Source organism: Notechis scutatus, chromosome Z, assembly GCF_049901735.1.
Source record: "Notechis scutatus isolate UNSWTSFEM ecotype Mainland chromosome Z, rNotScu1.2, whole genome shotgun sequence".
NCBI lineage: Eukaryota > Metazoa > Chordata > Lepidosauria > Squamata > Elapidae > Notechis > Notechis scutatus.
The window spans coordinates 75,840,593-75,862,442 of NC_142025.1; positions in this window are offsets into that span (position 1 = coordinate 75,840,593).

Below are 21,850 nucleotides of genomic sequence, written 5' to 3' on the forward strand. Positions count from 1 at the left end.
ATGGTTTAGCACTGACCAAAGCCCCCTCCCCTAAGGAGGGTCCTCCTCCCTATACAGCTGAAACCAAAACAAAGGACGCTCTCCCGTTAGAAGCTTCCTCCCCCACTGCTCCTAAACGCATAAATCCTCCTAACTCAAACTCAGCGGAGGATCAAACACCCATGGGAGCGATCGCACAAGCCATGGCGCAGGGACGCAGGGAGGGCTCTCTTACCCTGGAGGAGCTCTCTCTCTGTCCTGTTGAATATATAGGGGATGGAACCGGAAATATGGTGCCTAGACTTGAACCTTTACCCATGAAATTAATCAGAGATTTAAAACAAGCCGTGGCCATGTACGGCATCCAGGCACCATATGTCAGAGGCTTCATTAACACCATCAGCACCTCCTTTTTCATGTTACCCCAAGATTGGAAAGATCTTTTCCGTATGATACTGACTGGACCACAGTATGTTGTTTGGGAGTCAGACTTTTGCACCGAAGCTGAAAGATTTGCCTGCGATCGTGGCGCGGCCGCGAGAGCGGATCAAATCTTCGGTGCGGGGCAATATATGGACTTAGCAGCTCAGATGGCACTCCCACAATGTATTCTTGCCTTTATCAGTATCATAGCGGTCAAAGCCCTTGACAAAGTCGATGATCCTACCTCTGGCATCGTAGGATCCTTTTCAAAAATCACTCAAGGCTCACATCAGCTTTATGCTGAGTTTGTAGAGGAACTTCAGAAAGCCATTCAGAGACAAATCTCGAATGAAGAAGCCCGTAAAGAGCTTCTGTTAAAACTGGCTGTTGAAAATGCAAATGAGGATTGCAAGAGGATTCTGCAGCCTCTATCTGCCCGAGGGGGGGCTTCCCTCTCGGACTATGTAAAGGCTTGCAGAATCGTGGGAACTGTCTCCTACAATATGGAGCATCTGGCCATGGCCTTGCAGCAAGCAAATTCTCAAAACAGGCCAGCCGGAAATTGCTTCAATTGTGGGAAGCCAGGCCATTTAAAAGCACAATGCAGAGCCAGAGACAATACACAAAACAACACCAAGCCTAAAACAATATGCCCAAGGTGCAAGAAAGGGTACCACTGGGCAAATCAGTGTCGCAGCAGCACTCCTCAGCCACAGGGAAACTAGAGGGGGCAATCAGCCAGCCCCGCTCAAAGGCTGACTCCATATCTTTCCAACTAATTGCCTCAGAAGATATGGAGATTGACATTCCAGGCACTGTTTACTTTCTCCCCACATGCCTGAAAACGATCCCTCCTGCCATGACGCCCCTCATAATTTATCCCATCCGAGACCTCATGGCAAGGGGAATCATTGCTTCTCCGTTTCTGAGAGATTCTGATGACTTTTCATCAGTGGCCATGGCAGTAATTGGAAATACTCCCACCAAATTTAGCAAGGGAGAATTAGTAGCAACCGCTGTTCCGGTGCCTGTTAAAACGGCTGATGCGTGGGCATTTACTGTCCATCAAACAGTGGAACAAGCCAGGCCTGTATTACAATTCACAATCTGTAACAAAGTCTTTTCGGGTCTTTTAGATACTGGAGCTGACGTAAGTGTCATCCGAACGGCTGAGTGGCTGGACGATTGGCCTTTGGAAACTGCCCCTGCCGTTTGGGGAGTGGGAGGAGTTCAGCACGCCCACCGTAGCAAACACTGGCTACCGGTGAGTTCCTCTGATATTTCTCACACTGCCTACCTCCAACCCTTGGTTCTTCCATTACATACTAACCTGTGGGGCCGTGATCTTATGTCTCAACTTAACACAAAACTCATTATTGATTAATGGAATCTTTTACTAGAACTCCACTGCGGCTACAATTAAAAACCACAGAACCTGTTTGGGTAGACCAATGGCCCCTCACTATAGACAAACTAGAGGCCCTGCAATCACTTATCCAGGACCAAATTGTCAAAGGGCACGTTGAACCATCTGTCAGCCCATATAACACCCCCATTTTTGTCATAAAGAAAAAGTCAGGAAAATGAAGGCTCTTACAGGATCTAAGAGCCGTGAACACAATAATAAAACCAATGGGGGCGCTACAATGTGGTCTTCCAAATCCCAACATCATCCCTGAAAAATTTGATCTCATGGTTATTGATTTAAAAGACTGTTTCTTTTCTATCCCCTTGCATGAACAAGATCGTGCCTTATTCGCTTTTACACTGCCTCGCTTAAACAACTCCTCTCCCTCCTCCCGCTTTCAGTGGAAAGTATTACCTCAAGGTATGCTTAATAGCCCCACCATGTGTCAACACTATGTCAATAATGTCTTGCTACCCTATCGTTCTGCTTTTCCAAACTTTCTGGTGTATAGTGATATTTTTATATATAAATATATATATATATAATGGATGATATCCTTGTTGCCGCTCCCGGGCCACCGGGTACAGTGTTCACTTCATTTTCCTTCCTGAAAGCCGTTCTTGCAAAAGGAGGTTTGCATATAGCACCTGAAAAGGTACAAGTACTAACTCTGTATGCATATCTGGGCTATAAAATGCTTTCAACTACTGCCTATCCTTCACTTCCCTCTCTGTCTCTACCTTCTCAACCCACTCTGGTTCAACTTCAGCAATATCTGGGTACCATAAACTGGGCCCGACCTTTCCTGTCTTTAACCACTGATATTCTTTCTCCATTGTTTGAAGCCCTTACTTGGGGGAAACAGCCTGCTGACATAATATCCTTGCAGCAACCTCAGCTTCAAGCAATAAATCAAATAGAAGAAAATATTCGAAAAATATGGGTAGATAGAGCTGCTGCCAATACTCCTCTAGATGTGGTCATTTTAGCCAACCCAAGGCTTATGACCACAGCGGTAACTCAAAAGGACCAAAAACTCCACATCATAGAGTGGATCCATCTTTCCCATACGCCACGATGCTCCATCACTTCCAAATCAGCTCAATTGGCTCAATTGATCATAAAAGGCAGGAGCCGTGCAAAATTACTTATGGAAATAGATGTCTCCACACTTTTTATCCCTTTTTCGCTACAAATATGGGAATCTCTATTCCAAAACTCCCAGGAAATTCAGTTTGCCTTAGCCGACTGGCCTGGACTAGTTTCCTGCCACCCGCCCGCTGATCCACGTTTTCAAATCATTCGGACAATACCCATCTCTTTCTCCTCTCCCATCAGCAAAGGACCTTTGGTCAATGCCTTGACTATATTTGCTGATGGCAGTAGGGAAAGAGGGGCATGCGCTTAACGCAAAGGAATGGGGTGTGGCACACTAAAACCACCCCTGTGCAGACATCACCACAAACGGCTGAGCTTGCTGCAACCATATTAGTCCTCCAGAATTTTAACGAACCCCTCAACTTGATCTTAGACAGCCTATATGTTACCCAAATAGTCTCTACTATTCACGACTCTTACCTCTCTCCCGCTATTGATAAAAATCTTCTCTCTCTTTTTGTTACATTGCAACACCTTGTTGCACAGCGCCAGCACCCGCTCTTTGTAGCACACATTCGCAGCCACCAACCCTTCCCGGGAATCCTCCAGGAAGGCAATGATGTGGCTGATCAAGCGGCTGCAGGCATCATGACCTCACACACATTAACTCCTTGGGAGAACCATTCATACTTCCATCAAAACACTAAAGCTCTCATGAAACATTTCAACCTTACTATGGCCAAAGCCTCAGCCATTAGACAGCAATGCCCCACCTGCAGTCAACAATCCCATTCCATTCCCTTAGGGGTAAATCCCCGCGGGTTGAAAGCCTGCGAAATATGGCAGATGGACGTTACTCAGTTTCCTCCGTTTGCCCCCTGGAAGTATCTGCATATCACAATTGATACTTATTCAGGGTTCATAATGGCAACCCCGCAAAGAGGAGAAGCCTCCAAACATGTCATCAATCATTGCATTCGCACTTTTGCATCGTTGGGACGCCCAAATGAAATAAAAACAGATAATGGTCCTGCATACACTAGCACAGCTATGTCAGAATTTTGCGCTAAGTGGCAAATTACCCACAAATTTGGGATTCCTTATAATAGTCAAGGACAAGCCCTGGTAGAGAGAGCTAACCTAACGCTAAAAACAGTGTTAGAACGACATTTGATCAAAGGGAAAAAAAAACCCTTGGCCTCCGGGCGATGCAAGACACCCTTAATCTCTGTCTTTATACCCTCAACTTCCTCAATCTCTCCGGCACCCCTGCTGTGACGGCAGCGGTGACATTTTTCCTCCCCCCCTTCCCCTGATTCTCCCAAACCACAGGTATACTACCGCCAACTGCCAGACCCTACTTGGAAGGGCCCTGCTGGTCTCCTCACCTGGGGTCATGGCTACGCAGCTATCCAGCTTCCAGATCGTGTCCTGTGGGTTCCTGGACGACCACGTCAGACCATACCACCCCAAGGTAGAAAAATCACCACCCGCAGACATACCAACATGATTCATCTCGTTGCCTTGCCGACCCTCTTCCTCCTTCTTGCTGCACATGCCTCCAAGGCCTCCATTCCATCTCAAGTGACGTACTTTACACCAGGCACCCCCCTCCTGCTGACCTGCACCGCATCTGGGGACATCTTTCCCCCTTATCTCAGATGGTCGACACTCCCTCAGTCATGGCTCCATATCTCCAGCGATGCTTCTTTCCAGATCAACACCTTTGAACACCCCCCTTTTCGCAGAATCCCACCAGCGTGTCAGATGGCTGCACCCCCTGCCTTTTCAAAACCACACAAGCAGGCTTCATTCAACTAACTCTCATCTACCATACCCAACAACCACAGAAGTGCCTTCCTACCAGAAAAACTTGCCAAAAAAATGGGACCATGCACCATCTATACAAGATGAACTCAAAAACCCTTTGCTACGATCCCAAGACGGCTGTACGTCTCAACCATTGAAGGCCTAAAAGACTAGGCCTGTCGCGGTCCACGACAGTCAGTGGTAGAGCGACGGTACGGTCCTTGAAAGAGATCTGGAATCTGCGGGACCCGACGACGGGAATTCGGTTGCCCTGATAGTCTTTGAGTATAACCCTTTGAGGGTTAAGGTCTTGGCGGCGAATCGTTGGAATGAACTGTTGGAGCGTTTTCCATGACACCATCAAGAGGGCAGATCCCGAGTCTACCTCCATCACGCAAGGTTTGTTTTCGATGGCGACCTTTACTTGGATTTTCCCGGCATCAAGGGATGTAGCGTGGCCTATGGTGATTGTTTGGTGGGTCTCTTCCTGCCTGGTTTATTCACGCCTGGTGGAAGTGGTGGACGGCTTGTTTCTGTAGGAGTGGTTTCCCCATTGGTGGTTCAGTTTTTCTCGGTGTGTGCCGAAGAATCCTGAAGATTGGCATTGGCCTGTCGGGTTTGGGGTTTTGTTTGCTTCTGCAAACCTTTGCGATGTGACCTCGTCTCCGCAATTGCGGCAGAGTGCGTCGAGGAATTTGCAGCTGGATCGTGGGTGATTCGCCCCACATCCTGCACACGGTCGGAATGAGGGTTGTGTGAACTGGTCTCGTTCCGTTGGAGTCGGTTGACCTCTTCCTCATCGCTTTCTGATGGGGATTCTAGGTCTTCGTGGTGAGTCGATACCGGGTGTCTCTCTGAGCGAGGCGAGGTATCATTGGCGAGTTTACGTAGCGGTGCGTTGGTGCGGCGCATTCGTGCTGCCGACTTCTTGGTCGCCTCCGCTGCCGAGGCTTCTTTAAGGGCATCAGTGAGGCTGATGTCCCCCTTAGCCATAATTTTGCTCTGGATCGTGCCGTCTTCTAGGCCCAGAACCAGGTGGTCCCAGAGGGCTTCTTCTAAGTCGGCGAATCCGCAGAGGCGTCCAAGGTTGCGGAGGTCCGCGATGTAATTGGCAAGACTTTCGCCCTTCCGTTGGTCCCTCTGGTAATATTCGTGTCTTCTGACTAAGGTTGGCACGGTGGGTGCGTAGTGAGCCCATAGTAAAGGCTCGAGGACGTCCCAGTCCATCTCTTTTACCTCGGCTGGCTTGGCAAGTGATTTTGCCATTTTAAACACGGTAGGCCCGCAGTGAGTTAGAAAGATAGCTCTTTTTTGCCGGTTGTTGCATCTTTCAAATTGTTGGTCTCCAGAAACATCTGGAACCGATCCATGTATGCCTCCCAGTCTTCGGTTTCTGGGTTGAATGGAGGCGGGTGATGCGGCACCGCTGGCCATGTTGCCGTTGATGGCGCGTGTTCGACCACGTGCTCTGTTGGTTGCTCTGTAACTCAGTCAGCTCTTCGGTCTCCATATCCCACCCTCGTCGCCAGTGTTAAGTTTGGGGAATAATGGAGACCAGACATCTGACCAGTGACTTCAACTCTTTAATAATCGTAAATAGAACAGAACAGAGCAAGGCTATGGGCAACAGCCACCCTTTTATAGGGTTATCTGCTACCTTATTAACCAATGACATGTGCAACAAGTTCAAACTTATAACCAATGAGAAGTGTCAAAATAGTGGCCAATCAGGGACTACTTATGGACCAATCCCTAGTTGTTGTATAAGGGCCAATCAGGTGTGCAGGTTTCCAAACCCTGATTTGCATTTATGCTAGTAACTTTTATTGATTCACAACATAGGGTTTAAAGCAGGTTTAGCTGATCCATGTTTATTCAAGAGAGAGACAAATGGCATAGTATCATTATTATTGTTGTTTACAGATGATATTGCTTTAATAACGAAGACTAATAATGAAGCTACTGAGATAATATCATTATTAAGTAAGAGGATAAAATTAAAGCATTTAGGAGAAATAAGATAGTATTTAGGATTGACAATAAACAAAACCAATAGTGGATTTAAGATATCACAAGAAGATAAATTATACCAATTGCTAAAAATGTATAAAATGGAACTTTGTAAACCGGCAAAAACTCCAATGAGTCAGGAATTTTGTCATACTGATGCTCAGAGTTCAAAATTCGATAAGACTATTTATCAGTCATTAATAAGTAGTTTATCATATATAAGTAATTGGTCAAGGCCAGACATTGCATATGGAGTTAATCAATTGGCAAGATTTAACAATGAACCCACTGAATGTCACTGGCAAGCGCTAAAGCGTATATTAAGGTATCTTAAAAGGACAATGCACTATGCATTGTATTTAGAGCCAAAAGATGATTTGATTTTAAGTGCATATGCTGATGCAAATTTTGCAACAGATATAAAAACTAGGAAATCAACTTCAGCCATGGCTATACTATTAGGTAAAACACTGATTGGTTGGAGGTCAATTAGACAGCAACATAGAAGTATGTCCACAATGGAAGCAGAATTTTCATGTTTATCATTATTATGTACTGATTTAATTCTGTATAAATAGTTGTTGTTAGATATGGGAGTAACTGTTAAAGATGCCATTGTAGTGTATGAGAACAATCAAGCAGCCATAAGGTTGGCTACAAATATTGCTGTAAAGACTAGATCTAAGCACACTGACCTTAGATATTTGAATGTTAGACAATCTGTGAAAAATGGTCTGATAAGATTGGAATACTGCATAACTGAAGAAAATTTTGCAGATGGATTTACAAAATCCCAAGGTGCAGTAAAGCACAAGGAAAATTATGAAAACTATGGGTTGAAATTGTAAATATATATATATATTATTATATTACCCAAAAAGGGAGAATGTTAGGGATAACATTGGTTACCTAACTTAGTTTGGATAAAAATAATATATATAAACTATGTTAGTGAGTTTAAGTGTATGTATCACTTTAAACTGTAAACCAAGTTTTTGGGTGCGGTTGTAAAATCACCATAAGAGAGAGCAAGAGAGCTCACTGTTCCCCTGGCTTTTACTGGAATGCTGACAAATGAAGGATTGATGGTGATAACTGCGTGTTTGCTGAGAGAAGAAAAGGGGTTTGATTTTTTCTTCATATCTCTGACTGCAATAGAGATATATCACTGGACTGATTGGTTGTAAGTTTAATGAACTCTTTTTCAACACTGGATTTTGCAAACTGAATAACCCCCGGATGGACTGAACTTAGTGTATGATATATGGACTGTTTTTGACTATGCTATAACTCTTGCTGGAATAAAAACTATTTAACTTGCACAGTGTATCTGTCTTACTGAGTGTAAGCTACAACAACGTTTTTATCTCACACATATCTGCCTGTCTGCTAGACTGCCGTTGCACGTTCTGCTAGGGTGTATATCCCTAACAAGTAGCTCTCATAGGTATGATTGCTGCAGGATGCATTATTCTTCCATGTGTGTTACCAATTTTTATTCGCACTATCTCCAATAGTCTGTCTTTATTAGCTGAAAAGCGTGCCATTGCACAGGTTAATGCCCTCTGGGAAAAGGAACCTCTGTACAAGGTCATACCCTCAGAAGACCCTGATGCGTACGCTCGCACAGATTTTCGCATGGGCAGTGATGAAGATCCAGAAGAAATTTCTCTATAAAACTAAAACAGAGGAGATGCAGTAATAAATTAGCTTCTACAGTTTCGGTACAGGCCAGGCCTCACGTAGGCTGAAAGCGTACCAGGAACAGAGAACATCTCCATATATATACATAACTTGTTAGGCAGCACCTTCAACAAGTCATAGCCAGTTGTGGAGTAGAAAAAGGAAGACACTACACATTCATTCTACTATTCATTCTACTACTGTATCAAAAGTAAGCCACATGTATCAAAAGTAAGCCACATGTATCAAAAGTAAGCCACACAACCCGCAACTCAGCTTTAACCCTCAACCACAATCCTACCTCAACCGATCCACCATCACCCAAGACTAGGCATGCACGCCCCTAACTACCTCAATTCCAACTACTGCTGGCCTTAAATGCAAACTACTCAATGCAAGAAGCCTCGTGAATAAAATACCTGAATTTTTCCTCCTACTAAATATGGCTAAATTTGACATTATATTTGTCTGTGAAACATGGCTCAATGCATCTCTCCCTGACTCCATTACCACAGTAAGAGACTATCATGTTTACCGATCAGATCGTGAAATTCGTAGAGGAGGTGGTGTTGCTATCTTCTATAAAAAATCCTTACATCTAAAAAATATCCAAGTTACTCAGGAGCTTGCTCTTCCTGAGACCATCATCTGTGAACTATCCTTAAATATCACAATTCGATTCTTACTATGTTACAGAGCACCTGATTATGACATCGAACATGTAAACAAGCTAAATACATTACTAACATGGGCTGCATCCTGCCCATACCCTTTTATCTTTCTTGGTGATTTCAATCTACCTCATATTGACTGGACCCTAAATGATTGTACAACTGAAATCATACACACAACCTTCTACAATGCTATTACAAATCTGGGACTGGAACAACTAGTAACCAACAACACTAGACTAAACAACTGCCTCGATCTCATCTTCTGCAATAGTTTGAATTTAATTTACGAATACAAACTAAAGAACCCTTTTCCAGCAGTGACCACAATATGATTGACTTTTGTCTCAACATACGCCCACACAAAAATCACCACAATGATGTAATCCCCAATTGTAACTTCAAAAAAGGCAACTATGATCTTATAGACAACGATCTCTCATCCCTTGATTGGCAATCTCTATTCACTGGATGCAATACTGTTGAAGACCATTACAACATATTTTTACTTGAAGTCAAAAGAGTCATCAAACTATATGTACCAACAACAACTCCCAAAACAAAACAAAAAAGCAGATTACCCATAACAATAAGGAAACTTCAATCCAAAAAGAGATCACTCTGGCGGAAAAACAAATCTGGTCACGTTGCCAATTTCAAAAGCCGATACAAAAATTAATGCCACCAGATAAAGACCGAATGCACCAATTATCACATTAAACAAGAGGAAAACCTTCTAAGCACCAATTCCACCCGTGCTTTTTACAATTTTGTAAACAACAAACTAAAGACTCAAGGTCCATCCCACCCTTGATAGGACCTGATGGTAAAGACTGCAACGACGACACCATTAAAGCCAACTTCTTTAACACATTCTTCGGCTCAGTATTTGTAAACAGCAATGGATCATGCCCAGTATTTCCTAGCCGTACCACAGATAACAACAATGATCTAATACATATCGATTTTACAGAAGACAATGTTGAAAAAGCACTACGCAATCTAAAACCATCTCTATCTATTGGACCGGATGGAATATGTGCCTACTTCTTAAAAAAGCTATCCACTGCCATAGCCAAACCTCTAAGCATAATCTTTGAAAAATCTTTCAGGACCAGCTCCTTGCCTAACCTATGGTCACAAGCCACAGTCATCCCCATCTTCAAAAGGGAGACCCAAGCCTAGTTGAAAATTACAGACCAATCTCCTTATGCTGCGTCACCTGTAAAGTCATGGAATCAATTATTAACCAATCCATCATCCTCCACTTAGAGACAAACAACCTACTCTCCAATAAACAATTTGGTTTCAGAAAAAAACTATCCTGTAATCTGCAACTCTTACACTGCAAAAACATATGGACGACACAACTCGACCAGGGCAAAGCAATAGACGCAATCTACATAGACTTCTGTAAAGCCTTTGATTCAGTGGTACACCGACAAACTACTCCTAAAAATAAAATCCTATGGTATCTCTGGACAACTGAATAACTGGATAGAAGCATTCCTGGCAAACAGACAACAAATAGTCAAAATTGGGAGCGTCCTATCAAATTCTGTACCTGTCAATAGTGGTGTCCCCCAAGGCAGTGTTCTAGGACCAACTCTCTTCATACTCTACATAAATGATCTCTGTGATCATATTAAGAGCAATTGCGTTATTTTTCGCTGATGATGTAAAGCTGTTCAATACCACAGACAATACTGCTACCCTACAAAAAGATCTTGACTATGTATCAGAATGGTCAAACAAATGGCAACTTCAAATCTCAACAAATAAATGCTCTGTCTTACATATTGGCAAAAGAAATCAGAAAATAAAATACAAGCTGAATAGTCAAGATCTTGTTGATGACCCAAGCTCTGTAAAGGACCTTGGAATACTCACCTCTAATGATCTAAGTGCTAGAGCCCACTGCAACTACATAGCCAAAAAGGCATTAAGAGTTGTTAACCTAATCCTACGTAGCTTTTTCTCTGGTAATATCACACTACTAACCAGAGCATACAAAACATTTGCTAGACCAATACTCGAATACAGTTCATCTAGACCGGGACCCACATTACGTATCTGATATTAGCACAATTGAGAAAGTCCAGAAATATTTCACAAGAAGAGTTCTCCACTCCTCTACTCGTTGTAGAATACCTTATGCCACCAGACTTGAAATTCTAGAACTAGAAAACCTTGAATTACGCCGTCTTCGGTCTGATTTAAGCATGGTATATAAAATCATACATTGCAATGTCCTACCTGTCAATGAATACTTCAGCTTCAACCATAACAACACAAGAGCACACAATAGATACAAACTCAAAGTTAACCGCACCAAACTTGATTGCAGGAAATACGACTTCAGCAATAGAGTGGTCAATGTCTGGAATACTCTACCCGACTCTGTAGTTTCTTCCCCAAACCCCAAAAACTTTAACCTTAGACTGTCTACTATTGACCTCACCCCTTTCCTAAGAGGTCTGTAGGGGGCGTGCATAAGCGCACCAACGTGCCTACCGTCCCTGTCCTATTGTTTCTCTTATTCTTCTTTTATTTTTCTTATATGTACCCATTTCATGTATTCACAACTATGTATACACTTATACTTATTATCTTGTAAACAATTGGCAAATCAAATAAATAAATAAATAAAATAATAAAAATAAATACATAAAATAAAATACTACTAATTCAAAACCTCTAATGTTTGAGTTTCAGTGAAACCATGAATAGCGTTTTTTCCATCTGTATAACAAAAAAAAAAAAAAAAGCAGAAGAGATTTTAGTACCCTCTCCCAAACATATACAAAGCTTTGTTTATATGCTTTATATTACTGATTTGCTAAGGATTTTTCTTGACAAGCTACTATGAGGATGAATAACAGAGTTGCAAAGGATCTAAGATGTTACTTTTAGTTACTTCTAGGCATTCATTTATTAAAGAAATATATTTCTGATGCTAAAGTTTTATATGTATGAATATTAGTAAACCTCCTGTTGATCTGTTTTATTGGTGTAAGGAAAAGTGGCATCATAAAAAATCTAGAAGGTATTGCACAGTTGCAAGATATCATAAAACATCAAATAAAAATTGAGAAGCATAATTAAGAATTATTGCAACATCAGCAGCACACAAATCAATTGAATCTACTCTCCCTATAATTTGCATATTGGAATTTCTAAACTCTGAACAGAATGAATGGGGCAATTGAATGGGGCCGGATGCCAAAGAACAATGAAATAAGAACAGCAAAGAGAAACTGAGAATCAGCATTCTGCATGCAGCTTGTATGTTAACAGTTTTTTAAGTATATTTCCATATATTTTTCCACATTTGGTTTCTCTTTTTTTTATTTTCCAGTATTTTTTTCAACTTCTCAGTCTAACATGCCATCTTCTCATCCTAATACTAACCAAACCAACTCTGCTTGGATTAATTCTGAAATAAAGCATTCCTTTGAAATATGTGCATATTGAGGGGCACTATGCACTCTGATTTGGACAGGTACACAGATTACTATTTCAGAATAGACCAAAAAATCACTTCATCTAGTTTCACATATTTCTTCCATTTTTTTCCCCTAAATTACAAATAATTGAAACTTTTCCATGAACATATAGCTGCCTCATCATTTAGCATTGGATCTATCTAGGTGGAAAAACCGGGTTGATCTTCTGAATTATATTTGTTTCCCAAGACAGCCTTTGTTTAGAGTTGTCTGAAATGATAGCATTGAAGGACTTTTCCACATTCTTGTCCATATGATGCTGATACCGAATTAACAATATTCTGGAGAATAAAAAGTGTGGTGTGCTCACGTAGTTAGAACACTGAGCTGACAATCATCAAGCTCAGATTTGAGATCTGTTGTACGGTGTATAGGACAATTCAGCATGGCTAGCTCATCACTGCTAAGTTGCCTCTGCCCACTTATCACTGCCAAATTATCGCAGGACAATTCAACACAGCTGTATCCCATTTTCACACCCTTGCCACTGCTGCTACACTGGAAGTTAGTGCAGGTGTAATGTGTGAAAATAGGATATGCCCGATTACTCCCCACTCCCTGCTCTCCACCCCCTGCTTCCCAGCCACCATGGCTGCCCCCAAATGGCCTGAGCACTCTCACTGCTGTGAAATGGCCCTTGGTGGCAGCAGCACTGGCAGTGGTGAGGTGTGTGAAAATGGGACACACCCCGTCTCCTCTATCTCCCCACTTCCTGCTCTGCCCATGGCTGCTTCCCTTGAATGGCCTAAACACTGCCACCATCATCAAATGGCCAGTGGCAGCAATGGCAGTAGGAATATGAAAATGACCCTAGCTATCACTGTTGCTCTGTGCTCTGCCACCTGCTCACTTGTCTGCTCACCTGCCTGGCTGGTTCTCCCTCCAGTTGCCTGCAGTGAGTTGTCCCCTCAGCTAATTAGTCCTGTTGACTTGTCCTGTGACAACTTGGCAGCAGTGAATTGGCAGAGAGAATTTGGTGGTGGTGAGCTGGTCAGACTAAACTGGCCATGCTGAGCTGCCTGTGCCAAATTGTTTCTTTCCATGCTATATGATGGGGTGAGGTTCTGTCATTTGCTCTAGCTTCTGCCCACTTAGCAGTTCAGAAGTGTACAAATGTGATAAATAGGTACCACTTTTTTGTGGCAGTAATTAGTAGGAACATGAAAGGAGTCCCAACGGACTCTTCCTTAGCCAATGTGATGTCACTGTCCAATCTTTACAATCTGGAAGCAGCTTGATGCTTCTAACATGAAAAAAGCACAACTTGTTATGGTGAAAACTTCCAATTGCCCCTGTCTGTTTTAGACAGAATGCATATTTCAAGAAATTTCTCCCATGTTTGTGGTTGTTTTATTTTCTGTTTTCCTCCCAAATAAATCCAAAAAGTAAGGGATGGAACTAGAAGGTGAAGTATACTTGACTTAATTCTTACTAACAGAGAAGCAGTGATAGAGGGAGTCAAAATTGCAGAACTTTGGGGGAGATGGCCATGCCATATTGGAATTCAATATAAAGGAGACAAAAGCAATAGAACAAAATCAAACTGGCATCAGACTTTAAAAGAGCTGATTTCAACAAACTTAGAGAGAGCTTGGGAAGGATAAAAATCTTAAAGGGGAGAATAGCTCAACAAAGTTGAGGAACTCTGAAAAATATTATAAAAGCCCAATCCAGCACAATACATTGAAAAAGAAACATAACAAATTCAAGAAGAAACAAGCATGATTGTCAAAAGCCTGATAAACTGAAAGACAAAAACGATAAGTATAAAAAAACGAGTTGTTGGTTATAATGCAGTATTGCAGGCTGACCCTGCTCACTGCAGGAGTTCAATCCTGCAGTTCAAGGTTAACTCAGCCTTCCATTCTTCTGAATTCAGTAAAATGAAGGCCCAGATTGTTGGGGGCAATATGCTGACTCTATAAACCTCTTAGAGACTGCTGTAAAGCACTACAAAATGGTGTATAAGTCTTAATGTTATTGCTATAAATATAAAAAATGAAAAGAGGGAGACATAGTTAAGACAGAATACCAGTATATAGCTTGAATCTGCAAAGATGAAGACGGAAAAATTAAGATTGTCACAAATATCCAAAATAATAATAAAAATATCTTTCAATATGTTAAAAAAAAACAAGAAAAAACAAGTAAACAATCAGTCCAATATTGGGAGAAGATGACAAAGAAGTAATAGGCAGTAGAGAGAAAACAGAGCTGTCTTCAGCAAAAAGAAAGAATAGCCCAACCTATCAAAAACAGGACTGTTATATTCTGGGCATGGGCGCAAGGAACGGAGACGAGGCAGTGAACGGTGAACTTCAACTCTTTATTAACGATCAGGAACAGAGCAAAAACCCTGGGCAGCAGCAGCTCTTTTATAGGGCTGGCTGCTGTCCCATTAACCAATGGCTTACGTTAAAACATTTAAATTGTACCCAATGAGAGACGTTCCGCTAATAGCCAATCAGATTGCTCCTTAAGGACCAATCCCAGCTCGCTATCCACGGGCCAATCAAAAGTGCAGGATTACGAGCCTGCTTTTCTATCAAGGTTGTCAAGCTTTATTAAAATACGTTTATGTTAGTTCATAACAAGAACCATAAAAGGCAGAGTCAGAATACAACTTAAAATAGGCAAGAAAGTGATAAGAGAACACTTGTCCACTCTAAACAAGTTCAAATCACCGGAACCAGATGGATTATATCCCAGGGTACTGAAGAAGTTGTAGATGTGATATCAGAACCATTGAACCATATGTTACAGAGGGCCTGGAGTACTGAGGAATTACTAGAGGACTACAAAAGAGCTGATGTGGGTCCCCTCTTCAAAAAAGGGGAAAAAACAGATCCATAAAAACTACAGAACCATCAGCCTTATATTAATACCTGGGAAGATCCTGGAAAAGCTAATCAAGCAACAGATTTGTGAACACCTACAAGCAAGCAGAAACCAAAATGGGTTTATCAAAACCAGATCATGCCAAACAAATTTTATTTCATTTGTTGACAAAGTGACATGCGTATCCAAATGTTATTCTTTGGAATTAAATCCTAAACTGGGAATTGAACTAATAACTACTTTAGATGATTATGTAGCACATTAGTTTTAGGCTATCCAGATCCAGCGCTCAATGGTTACAAAGAGGGATCTGCAGAAGCTATTGGAATGTGTACAGTCCACTTTCCTTTAAGTTCTCAGAGCAAAGAGACACATAGATTGTGTAGAAGTTACATAAAACCCCATATATGTGAATGTGCTATAATTGAACATATATATTTCTCTGCTATTAAAGTTTAATGGAATATAGATACCATTCATAGCTTCTGAGGTGTCCAGGAAACATGAACTGAATGTTTTGTTGAATTTGTCTCATTTTAAGATTCTAAATTTAAAATTTAAATTTAAAGATTTTAAGATTTTAAATCTTAAGATTTTAAGATCCTTTTCTGATTGCATGGAGTATTGTAATTTTTTTCCCTACAGTTTCTAGAAATATATGCTTTAGTAGTAATTTTAATTATCTACTTTAAAAAGTGCACAGATTTAAAAATAAATTGGAATTTAATTTAGAATGGAAAATTTAGATGTTCAGTGGAAATAATGCAGAGGTGGTATTCAGCAGGTTCTGACCAGTTCTGGAGAACCAGTAGCAGAAATTTTGAGTAGTTCAGAGAACAGGCAAATACTGTCGTATTTTGTAATAATAATCCTAACACGTGAGTTCTCTGGACACAAACTGCTTTATTTTTCTTAACTCCTCCCTTCAGGTTCCTTCATACCGTGTCACCTCAAAATATGTCCCTCACTACTCTCTGTCTAACACTGGTTCCTCTTCACAGTTAAACATCAACAGGTTCCATTTACCCTACACCACATCTCCCTTTTCTAGAGAACAAAGGGTAGACTACCTTTGTCTCACCAGACCTTAGAGGATTATTCTGCCTCTTTTGTTGAAGGTCTGTTCCTATCTAAATCCTGTAGGGAAGAAAATGTTATCATATAACTATTTACTAATCCAATACACCTAACTGTGTTTAAACTATTCTGCACCTCAGATTTCTTACTGAACTACACATCAACATGAACTCTTTTTCACTTTCTCAGTTCACAGATTCAGTCTCTCTGATTTAACTACAGCTCTCCCAGACCTTGTCCTTGGGGTAGCTGTCACATTAGGAAAGTTTTTAAGTATTTTCCCAGGTGATGTAGAAACTTGTTCACTGTTTGTCTCTGGTAACTCCTGCTGCTCCACCGCTCCTCCTTCACTTGCATGTGTGTGTAAGGGTATCAAGTGCTGATGATTGCATCTCACCACACCTTTAGGTACATCCACCAGATATGACCTTGGACTTGTGTGGTTCTGCAACACAGTCCCAGATTCTTTTGTATTAGTGACCCATACATGCTCTCCTGGTACCAAATCACTAAGAGGTTTTGCACGATGTCTCCTGTTGTAGTATTCAGTATTCAATTTCCTCTTCTCTCTCTCTTTACAAGCAAAATGGTCAACATCTGGCAATGCTGGGTCTAGCTGAGAGGGAAGAGTTGGCACAGTGGCATGAAGACGTTGCCCCATAAGCAGCTGAGCCGGACTGAACCCACTCTGGAGAGGGGTAGCTCTGTAGGCAAGCAGGGCCAGATAAGGGTTGCTAGCCTTTTTCAAGAGACTTTTCACTGTCTGAACTGCATGCTCAGTTTCTCCGTTACTTTGTGGAAACTTTGGACTGCTGGTAACGTGTTTGAACCCATATGTGGATGCAAAATGAGAGAAATTTTGGCCAGAAAACTGTGGTCCATTGTCTGACATCAACTCCTCTGGAATCCCATGCTAGGCAAAGATTGACTTTAGATGGACAATGACATCAGTTGACTTAGTGTTTGATAGCAGTGCAATCTCGACATATCTGGAGAAATAGTCTATCACAACTAAGTATGTTTTCCTTCCAAGTACAAACATGTCAGTCCCTAACTTTTGCCATGGTCTTTCAGGGCACTCAGATGTCATGAGTGGCTCTTTAGGATTCTGATGCTCTTGAATACATGTCCTGCATTTGAGCACCATTTCACCGACCTGCTGACTGAGTCCTGGCCACCACACAGACTGACGAGCACGTTCTTTGCATTCCACCATTCCTTGGTGTCCTTCATGCAACCTCTCCAACACCTCATTCCTCAGAGTGGATGGGATCACAAGCCTAGTGTCTTTCAGTAGTAATCCATCTTGTACAGTGAGTGTAGCTCGTTCTGGCCAATATCCTCTCAGTGCAGGTTCCTGTTTTGCATGTCCTGGCCATCCATCTGCACACAATTTCATGACTCGAGAGCAAATACTATCAGCTTGCAACTGCTCTTTTATGATTTTCATATATGTGTAGCTAACAGGCAAGGTGTCTACTACACAGTCCACATATATGTTAGTGCTTTCCATCAGCTCCAGTTCTGCTTTGGACATGTGAGAGTCCATAGGCGAACGTGACAATGTGTCTGCTGTCCAAAGTGACCTTCTGGGCACATGCACAATGTAGTAAGAGTAACACATGAGCCTCATCCTGAATCGCTGAATTCTCAAGGGTAGAATATCTAGTGCTTGGTCTCCAAACAAACTGACAAGTGGTTTGGGGTCAGTCTCCAGGCAGAAATGCTTTCCTAGGAGGAAATCCCGAAATCTTTCACATGCCCAGGTTAGAGCCAGGCCTTCTTTTTCCACCTGTGCATAGTGTTGTTCAGTTGGAGTGAGTGAACATGACGCGTAAGCCACAGGCTTCCATTTATCTCCCCACTCTGGAAGAAGAACAGCGCCCAAGCCATATACGATGCATCTGCTGACACTTTCGTCACTTTGTTTGGATCATACATGGCCAGCACCAGAGGAGAAGACAAAGCATCTTTCAATGTCTTAAATGCCCTGACCTGTTCCACATCCCAAACCCAACAGTTTTTCTTAGAAAGGAGATCACAAAGTGGCTTGTCTTTTTCTGCCAAATGAGGGATGAACTTCCCCAGCTGGTATACCATGCCAAGAAAACTCCTCAGTTCATTCACACTAGAGGGCTCCTTAATAGCTCTGATCGCCTCTGCTTTCCTTGGGTCAGGTCGTATCCCTGCATCACAGATGATGTGACCCAAAAAGACCACCTCACTCCTGGAGAGTTCACACTTATCCACGTTCAGAGTGATTCCCACCTTTTCCAGTTTTTTAGCACTGCATGGAGTCGACTGTCATGTTCTTCTTGGTCCCGTCCCAACACCAGTAGATCATCAATGTGGCAAACTATACCTTCCAGCCCCTGTGTAACTTCCGCCATCATACGTTGGAAATGTTCGGGCGCTGAGGCAATGCCAAATGGAAGACGGTTAAAATGGAACCGCCCGAAGGGTGTAATGAATGTGGTATACTTTGCTGAATCCTCGGTGAGGGGTATCTGTCAAAACCCCATGTTGGCGTCTAATTTACTGAACATTTTAGCACCAGCCAGTGTTCCAAGACTCTGCTCTACTGATGGTAAAATGAATTTTTCACGACACACATACTTGTTCAAGCCAGTCAGGTCCACACACAAACGCACCTTTTTGCTGTCCTTCTTGGGCACCGCTACCATGCCTGCGCATCAGTCCGTAGGCTCTTCCACATGAGTGATTACTCCCAAGTTTTCCATGCGTTGAAGCTCATCTTTGACTTTCTCCATCAATGATAGGGGAATCCTCCTTGGGGTTTTCAAAGAAAAAGGCACAGCATCGGGTTTGAATTTAATGCAATAAGGTTGTCGAACCTCCCCTAGGCCGCTGCATAACTTAGGGTAGCTTGACTTCAGGTTTTCCATGTCAATAGTGTCCACACGAACCAACAGACCAAGAGCTACAATAGCTGGCAGTCCCAGCAAAGGCATACTCAGGTTTTTGACCACATACACCTTCTCTATAATTTGTTTTGCTCCTTTCTTTAGCTGTAGTTTGGCAAACCACATCACTTCCAGTGGAATTCTCCCTGGACCCAATAGAGGTCTCTCTGCTTTTTGCAGCACCGGCACCTGTGTGTTGTGAAAAATGTTGGCAAAATTCTTCTGTGAAACAACAGTGACATCTGGTCCGGTATCCAACTTGAACGTGATGTCTTTATCCATCATTCTGATTTCCACAGTCCATGGGTCAGCATGTGATGTCACAGAGCCGAGAAAGAAGCTTCTCTCCTCTTCCTCAATGCCATGCACAGCCTTGCTTGCAAAACATACACGTTAATAGTGACCCTTTTTCCCACATGTATGGCATTTAGCATCCTTAGCAGGACGTTCCTGCCTAGGGTGAAGCATGCCACTGCATTTGTGACACTGGGGGTCTTTAGTGTTTTTGTTCTGCCTGCTTTGGGGCTTTGCTCCATCATTCTTTGATCTCCTGAATTTTTGCTTTTCTTTCTGATGCCTGCCTTTAAACAGTCTGTCCGAAGAGTTCACATCCTTTAGGTTTACAGCACTAGCATTACTTCTCAATGTGGTTTGCTGTTTTTTAATCTCCTCTGATTGTCTTGCCATATTAATAGCTTTATCCAGGTCTAGGTCTTTTTCCATTTGCATGTGTTCTGATAGCTGTGTATCGACCAAGTCTACTACAATCCTGTCTCTGATGAGCTCGTCATGTAGTGCTCCATAGTTACAGTGTACTGCTAATGCATACAGCACTGTGACAAATGCATCAACTGTCTCATTTGCTTCTTGTTTGCGCATATTAAGTCTTGCACGCTCATACACAATGTTCTTTTTTACAACAAAGAATGACTGAAAGCCGTCTCTTACTTTAGTATTCTGACGCTGATCAGCTTCACTGAGTTTCAGGCCACACAGAACATCATCTGCTTCGTCTCCCATACAGTAAATCAAAGTGTTCACCTGATTTTCTTCAGAGCTTATTGCGAGATTGCTTGCTTGCCTAAATCTCTCGAATCGCTGTATCCATTTTGTCCACTCATTTGGTTTGGAAAAATCAAAGGGCTCCGGTGGTTGGATGTTAAAAGTAGCACTGGGTGTGCTAGCCATTCTGCTAACTCCTTCCTCATTCTGCTCATCCCCACTGCCGCTCATTTTCCTCTTTTGGGTAAACCTCGTTGTTCAGTTACTGTGTTACAGAAATTCTGACACCATGTCGTATTTTGTAATAACACGTGAATTCTCTGCACACAAACTGCTTTATTTTTCTTAACTCCTCCCTTCCGGTTCCTTCATACTGTGTCACCTCAATATATGTCCCTCACTACTTTCTGTCTAACATTGGTTCCTCTTCACAGTTAAACATCAACAGGTTCCATTTACCCTGCACCACAAATACCACCTCTGACTGGAGATTTTACAGTATCCTTCCCTTGCCACGGCCACCAAGCCATGCCCACAGAACCGGTAGTAAAGAATTTAAATCCCACCACTGAAGTAATCTATAATAAATGAATTGATAAGTAATGAATTCTAAAGATTTTGCATTTCCATTTGTTACCTATTGATTAGAATTTTTAGATCCAACCTATAAATGAGAGAGTGAAAAGCTATAAACATATATAGTCTAGTAATTAAGACTGCAAACCAAGAGACCGGTCCTGCCTTAGACATGAAATATGGCTGCATGACTTGAGGCAGTCAGTCTCTCTCAGCCCACAATGTCAAGTGATAAGTTGGATTCAATTTAAGATACTGATTATCATGTTTAAAATCCTTTGTAGCATAAGACCTGGTTACTACCTGTTTTCTACAGTCTGTCTATACACTATTTTATCTAAAAGAGTCAGCATAGTTCAGATTCCATTTATTTAAAAAAGGAAGCTGATCGGGCTTAGGGAGTGCCGTTTTGCTCCGTGGTACTGCCCTCTGGAATAATATTTCCCCAGAGATCCTGCATGATCTCTGGATGAACCCTCAAAGCCTGGCTCCTTCACCAAATCTTGGGGAAATGGATGGTAATTCTTCCATAGAATGACTGATCTACTATAGTTTTTTTTCCCCAAACTTTTTTTTTTGCTTTTAGACTATACACTAGTGTTTAGTACTGTTTTATTCCATATGTCATCAAAAACTGGTAGAAATGGAAGTTTATAAATCTGACGTAAATAAATTGTCCAAGAGTTCAAAAGCTGATTTGTTTTGAGTATTTTTATTATCATCACAGAAAAAAGCCTATTTTGTCTTTCTCTTCTGATTCAGATACAATCTGGTAGAGTATTAACTTTTTGTTGTTTTTCCGATAAACAAAAAAATAATTTGTGTGAAATTCTCAGCAGCAAAATG